The following is a 6,893-nucleotide window of genomic DNA, read 5'->3' on the forward strand; positions in this document are numbered from 1 at the left end:
CCCCCACCCCCTCCACTCCAGTGGGGAAAGGTCTGGCAGGGGCTGCTTCCCCCCTCAGACAAACCTGGCTATGGTCCCCAGCCAGGTTTCCCACCCCTGACTCCTTGTCAGCCTGCCGTCACTGCTTCAGCTAGACAGCAGAGAGGTGAGGCCAACCATGCTCTCTGGAACAGACAGCACAGCCAGTCCCAGGGCTGCAAAGCATGCTGGGATGCTGGGGAATTCTGATTTAATTTAAATTAGGAAGGGGTCTGGGACAGAAGTTCCATTAGCTGATTTGACTTCAGTCAGTTAAGTCTGATACTGCATTCAACCAGGTTGATCTTAAACAAGTTTGGGCCATTTTGAAACTGGTTTATGTGTGTGGAGCTTCTGTTCTGTTTCAGGTTTAAACCGGTTTCTGATCACTAAAACCAGTTTCTGTGTAACTTCTGTCCCTAGTCACGTGGAACAATTTAAGGGAAAATCTGGTTTTCTTTCTGCCAAGATGTCTTACTATAGGCAATTCTCTTTGAAGGGCTCCCTGGCTCAGAGAGATTCTCTCTCACTTGGAGCTGTTGAGATAACGTTTCAAGATACAATCTAAAATACCTCAGACCTTTTGACCCTTCATAGTGTATTTCAAGACACATTCTCTTAACAAGCCAATTGAAGAAACAAATGTTGCTGGGTGTAATGTTTAGGGAAAAAGAAAAGTTTATTTCTTCTGGTGTTGTGTGGTTTGTAATTTATTGTATTTTGTGGAAATGTTATTTCTGTTTTGAAATATTTACCAGAGTTGCACTTACACATCTTTTGTAAAGCCTAAAGAAATAAGAAAATAATGATAAATACAACAGATCACCAGATCAGAAAAAAACCCTAAAAAAACCTATATTTTAAATTTCATACTCTGTTCACACCCCGTTTCAGCATCTGCTGTCTGTCACTGTATGACACAGAATACTGGGCAGGATGGGCCTATGTCCTTAGCCAATAAATGGCAGTTCTTATGACTTGGAGATCAGTGTAAATAACCAAAGCTTTTGTATTAATCATCCTCAACTCATAAAATATTTTAAATACACTTCCTACGTTTCTACAGCGTACAGTATCAATTTAAAATAACAGCATCACAATGTTGAGTCATTCTGACAAATCCTAATTGCAACACATTTATTATTTTTAGCAATGTTTACTGACACTGAAAAATAAAGTAAGCAACATATAAATGACATGAAGTATATAAGGCAATAATCTTATTTTTGGGAAACATAAGGGGAGAGGACAGCAGCAAGAAAGCTGGGTATGCATGTTACTAAAATGTAATTTGGCTAATTAGGGGACATCATGTTTGTCACTGAAGTGCAAGAGGTGTGCACATTATCTACAGTCTTTGAAAAGTGCATTGTACAAGCTGTCTGTGGACAATCATGCCAGTATAATTTAGCACGTAATTTTTTAGGGTTTCACTTACGTGAGTTTGACTGTAATAGAAATAAACTGAACTGCCTCTGACTTGCATCTTACCAGTGGTATTTGAGTTGTTGCTGCCTCTGTGCAGGCCTACTTTGTATTACACATGGGTGACCAAAGTCAGAGAATTGAAAATTATTCTATATGGGGACAAAAAGTGTTAGAGACTTCAGTGGCCTTGAGACCTAGCTTAGGTCTGTCATTCAAAACTGTTGCATGTAATAGGTAGAGTAAATTACTGTAGAGCTGCTTGGGTATATAGACCTTTGAAAACCAGGCTTCATTAGACACCTTTTTGGTTTTTTGTCAAAATATGGGCTGTTTTAAAAAATATTAGCCAATGAATATCCACAGCAGAAAATGCCATCATAGTCACATCATTGTGGTATAGAGTCTAGAACATTTGAACATGTATTTGAGTTTCAGATTTGGAACATCCCAAAATATGATGTATGGACATTCATCTGTATTTATATCCATTTTCTATATTTTTGATGCAACATAAAATCAAATATTGCCTTGTATATTATTGGATAATGCTGCACAGTAACTTCCACTTTAGAAACTCAAGAAGACATTTAATTCCTATGCATCCTGCCAAAGGAACCACCTTTAGCTTTCCTGATTTTTAAAGGAGAAACTCTCTGCTTCATTTCACATAACTGTAGAAGTGTTTTGTTTCTGTACAGATATAAAGACATTTGAATCAATTATGTTTTCAGAGTATCAATTACAAAGTCCTCCAGAACTTTACAAGTAGGAAACATGATGGATTCAGTTTCTCATATACCATTAATTGGTAATGTGTGGTAACGTATCAGATAACAATTATTCTAGGTACATTTACAGTGATGTTTCTGGGAATCATCCTTAGTCACATTATTTACAACACTTGTCAACAAATATCATCAGAACAACACTCAGCGTCCACCATTCCCACAACTGCATAAGAATGTGGGATTCCTGCAGCAGACCTGCTAGCTGATATGTGTCACAGTGCCTTAAAACAACCTTGATGCCTTCTCAATTATTTATCTTTATTATTTTGTAGCCTTAGGTATGTGTTTTTATTTAAGTCTATGTTTCAGCTCTTTATCTTGGATATCATCCCTGAAATATGTTGTGGTTATGATGAAGCTATTTTAGTTACCAAAGAATTAAAACAATCTACTAGACAAGGAACTATGCATTGTATGAAATTGTATGACTTGACACACTAGTTGGGTAAACATGTACAATAAGTTTAAAACAAAACTTTAGAGTCTCCTCTCCAGTTTCATTAGTGGAATGGAGCAAGTCTAATGTGAGAGGAATGAAAACAGATGAATATCTTTTGACATCAGATCTCTCAAAAGAACCTCCTCACCTGTATGTATATTGAGTCAGGAAATACAAAAGGCAGTCTAAGCCTAGCATCTCTGTCTTCTTTCCTATGTGGATACTGCAGTGTGAGGCTGCCTACAGACATTTGGGGTGGTTAGGGGGAGGTTAGATTGCATTAAAAATGGCCATCTGGTCTAATTTAGTTTGTCCAGGTATGGTACTTACATTAGTTAGGTGGTGTGAACTGTATACAAATTCACAACAGTTAGATCAGTCTAAGTTAAGTGTGCCTCCAAGGTAGTCTAACTTAGTTTGGGTCCAGGAAGACCAATCTAACTAAACTGCTGTATGGTTCCCAGTGCAACTCCAGAGCTGGGAAAGTGCAGCCACTTGCCCCAGCCTTGGGGCTGTGTTTTTCCTACCCACTTCCTGGCACAAGCCCTTTGGCCCCTCATCCCACCCCCAGATGAATACAGCCCCCATAGATCAGCCAGTTTCCACCCCCCTCCCCAGCCCACAAGACACTTATAGTGCTAATTTATCAGCATTTACCAATGCAGGGACCTGAGGAAGTAAGTCAGGTGGAGGGAGAGGCAGGAGGGATAAGGGGGTAGGTTCACTGGGAGGGGTTGTTTGTCTAGGGGTGGGGGATGGTTGCAGGGCTAAAAACACCCTGATCCTGAAGGGTGGGGGAGAAATCCCTCTCATCCCCCCAAGTCTCCCCACAGACTGAGTCCCCCTGATCCTGCCAAACCCTCCTGGACCCTAGCAACACCCCCAAAGACCCTGCCTGCTCCTCCAGTCCCCCCAAAGACTCTGCCCTCCTGATTCCCCCAAACCTCCCTGTGGACTCCATCTGACCCTTGATCCCCCCACAGACCCTGTCTGGCCTCCAATCTTCCCACAGATTCCCCAGTATCCTCCCAGAGTCTGCTTGCTCCCCCTCAATCCCCTTGTCCTCCCCCACTAGCCACTCCAACCCCACTTATCTTTAATGAGGTGACTATTTTTAACATGATCTAATCTCTTTATAAGCTCTCCAAATGTCTCCATGCAGCCTGAAAGTAGGAGAAATGCTTCCCCCTTCTACGTTAAGTCTCTTCCTTGAAGTGTTGGGGAAGTTCAGGGCTCTGGCTACATTTTGTGAATAAATGAGCTGGGTTTTTGGTTGTAGCCATGTTGGTCTAAGGACATAGGCGGGCAAGGTTTTATTAGACTAACTGAGTTGCTGGAAAAAAGTTCTTAGCAAGCTTTTGGGCTCAATCGCCCTTCTTCAGGTATAGAAAGTCTCTGCTGTTCTGAGACTCCAACGACTAAGAGAAGCTAAAAATGTGACAGAATGTCAGTGAGAGTATAAATAGGTGGAAATTAGGAAAAGAAGGTAGGGCAGAGAAGGAAGGGAGGGAGGGGGAACCAAAGTTGAGTAAGGGAGACTCTACAGTAGTAGTAATTCAAGGTAGAAAAGAGGCTGTTTGTGAAAAAGGAAACGGATGGAAATTAGGGGACAGAGGGCAGAAAAGGAGGGGGGGAGGAAAGGAAGGGGTGGGGGAGAAAAGTGTAAGAGGTCATGTCTGGCAGGTATCTGGTGAATCACATGTTAGGCAGGTTGCAATATATCATAAATCCAATGTCTGTTTTGAGTTCATGATTTTTTGTATCCTGTCAATTTACGAAATGAAGTTCATGGGTGAGTGGTGGAGAATGAGTGCTTCATGCCTGGGATGCTGGAGTACAAGGCATGGCTCCAGCCAGGGACCCAGGCCACAAGGATGTCATCCAGCTGCCACATAAACAGCATGAACTTGCAGGCAGCCCCCAACCTGTGGCTGTGGTTAGTAACAGTGACCCACTGTGCCTGCAAGGCCTTGACCTTTATGTGACACTGGTGCTCCGACTGTTTGTGCCCATGCTCCTGCATGCAGCTTGACAAGCCTTCATAGATATGGGTGTTTGAGCTCCCACTCCACGAAAAATGGCTGAGGACCTTGGCCTTGCCCCACATTGTGATGAGGTCCATGGTCTCCTCCTGGGACCAGTTGCAGCCCCAGGGGGTGGTGCATGCTCTTGGGGAAGATGTCCTGGAGTTAATGCCCATTAGACCTTGTTATCCCTTGGGAAGCTCTGGTGAACAACTGTTCTCCCAGGTCCTTATATAATTGTAGGCTGCTAAGAAGTCCTCCCTGAGCCTTCTCGTTTCCAGACTGAAGAGTCCCCAAGTCCCTCAGCCTCTTCTCTTATGGCCTGCCCTCCAGGCCTTGGATTGTATGGGTGGCATTCCTCTGGACTCTCTCAAGCTTTTCCACATTCCTCCTGAAGTGGAGGGCCCAAAACTGGATGCAGTACTCCAGCTGTGGTCTCACCAAGGCTGAGTAAAGCAGGAGGATGATATCCCTGGTTTTTCTTGAGGCACATTGGTGGATGCACACCAGAGTTTGGTTTGCTTTGCCAGCCATAGCATTGCATTCATGGCTCATATTCATCTTGCAATGTTTTTGATATGCTATGCCTTAGAGCAGCCCTGAGTGTAAGCCCAAAAACACACATCAGAAACAGAGCACCTAAGAGTGATGCTGGGCTTGCACTTGACTGGAGAGAGTTTCTCTCTTTCTGTGGTTTTTTTAAACTGTAAATTTGGTATTTGTAACAATGGCTGGTTAAACAGTGAAAGCACAGGCAAATGCTGTGGCCACTTTCCCATATGCCTATGCCTAGGTGCTTAAATCTTAATACAGAATACATATTGCATTGTCTAGTCTCAGGCCACTAAACAGAAGCTACCTAATAATCATGACAAATTATACTGTTAACCAAAGCGAGGATCTTGATTCTAACCTTGTGGAAGAAGGCCAGCTTAATACTGAATGTTATATGTATTTTTGAGGTATTAATCTAGAGAGAGGTAACTAGAAAGTGCAGTAATAAATAAAGGCCATATCCTGGTATTGATTCGCATTAGGAACTCACCCTTAAATCAATAAGGAATTCTGTAGAAAGAAATCAATGCCAGGATATGGTGCTAAATGAGATGAGATAAGGAGTCATAAATCATTTTGTCTTGTTGCAACATGAAAGGCAGGTTACCTCCTCTTATCTCATCCTCCCACATATCCTCAGGCAATATAAATATTCTATGCCAGAAAAAGACATCTATAAAGGAAAGGTATATGAAAACATAGATGAAGGAACGTAATATGTAGTTACATACCATATTTACTCAAATTTAAGATGACCCCAAATATAAGATAATCCCCTAATAATTAGATTCTACATATGGAAAATTTATAAATACATTCTAATTATCCAGGTTTAGAATCTAAATATTGAAGGTTTGTCTTGAATTTGTGCCCCTCCCACCGCTACAGTAGGGAAAAAATATCTGGGAGGTGGGGGGTCAGGGCACTCTTATTTTCTGCCACCCCAATTTTTTTCCCCCTGCAGCCCTTTACCCCTACTCCCTTGCTGTCAGACCCTGCTCTCCCTAAGCAGATGGAAGTGAGGGGCAAGTTTAAAAACAGTGACTCTGAAATAAACATAGGCAAATTACTATGGGTACCCATAGACTTTGTTCATCCAGAATTGATTCATTTGACCTCTTTTTGGAAATGCTGCAAGTTTTAGCAGAGGTACTACATAATCATACTTTTGCACCTACTTATATATAGTACATACTATGCATGGTATTAGTACAAACCTAAAAGGCTCATGATTTACCATATAGTTCATTGGGCTGGGCCCCAGCAGATTCAACAACATTTCAAGCCATGATGACACCATAGCTCAGCACTGCTCATGACTGGAACCAAGTGTTCTTGTCACGAGTCTGGGCATCTTCCAAATCCAGAAGTTGAGCAACTTGGACTGGGAGATGATGTTTATGGGATACCTAAAAGTTTATGGGATACTAAAAGTTTTGGGATACCTACAAGGAATTTCATTTTGGAGCTGTTGAGGATACCTGAGAAACAGTAGCCACAATTAAGATGTATATGGACTTTTTTGAAGAGGAGCACATAAAATTCAAGAGTGTTTTGTAGTGAAAACTAGGCTATATGATCTGCATGTCACAAAGTAGTCTTTCTTCTCTGGTGTTGCTTTTTCATAAATGAAAACGTTAC

This window comes from Crocodylus porosus, unplaced genomic scaffold (genome assembly GCF_001723895.1).
Source record: "Crocodylus porosus isolate Cpor-Errol unplaced genomic scaffold, CroPor_comp1, whole genome shotgun sequence".
NCBI lineage: Eukaryota > Metazoa > Chordata > Crocodylia > Crocodylidae > Crocodylus > Crocodylus porosus.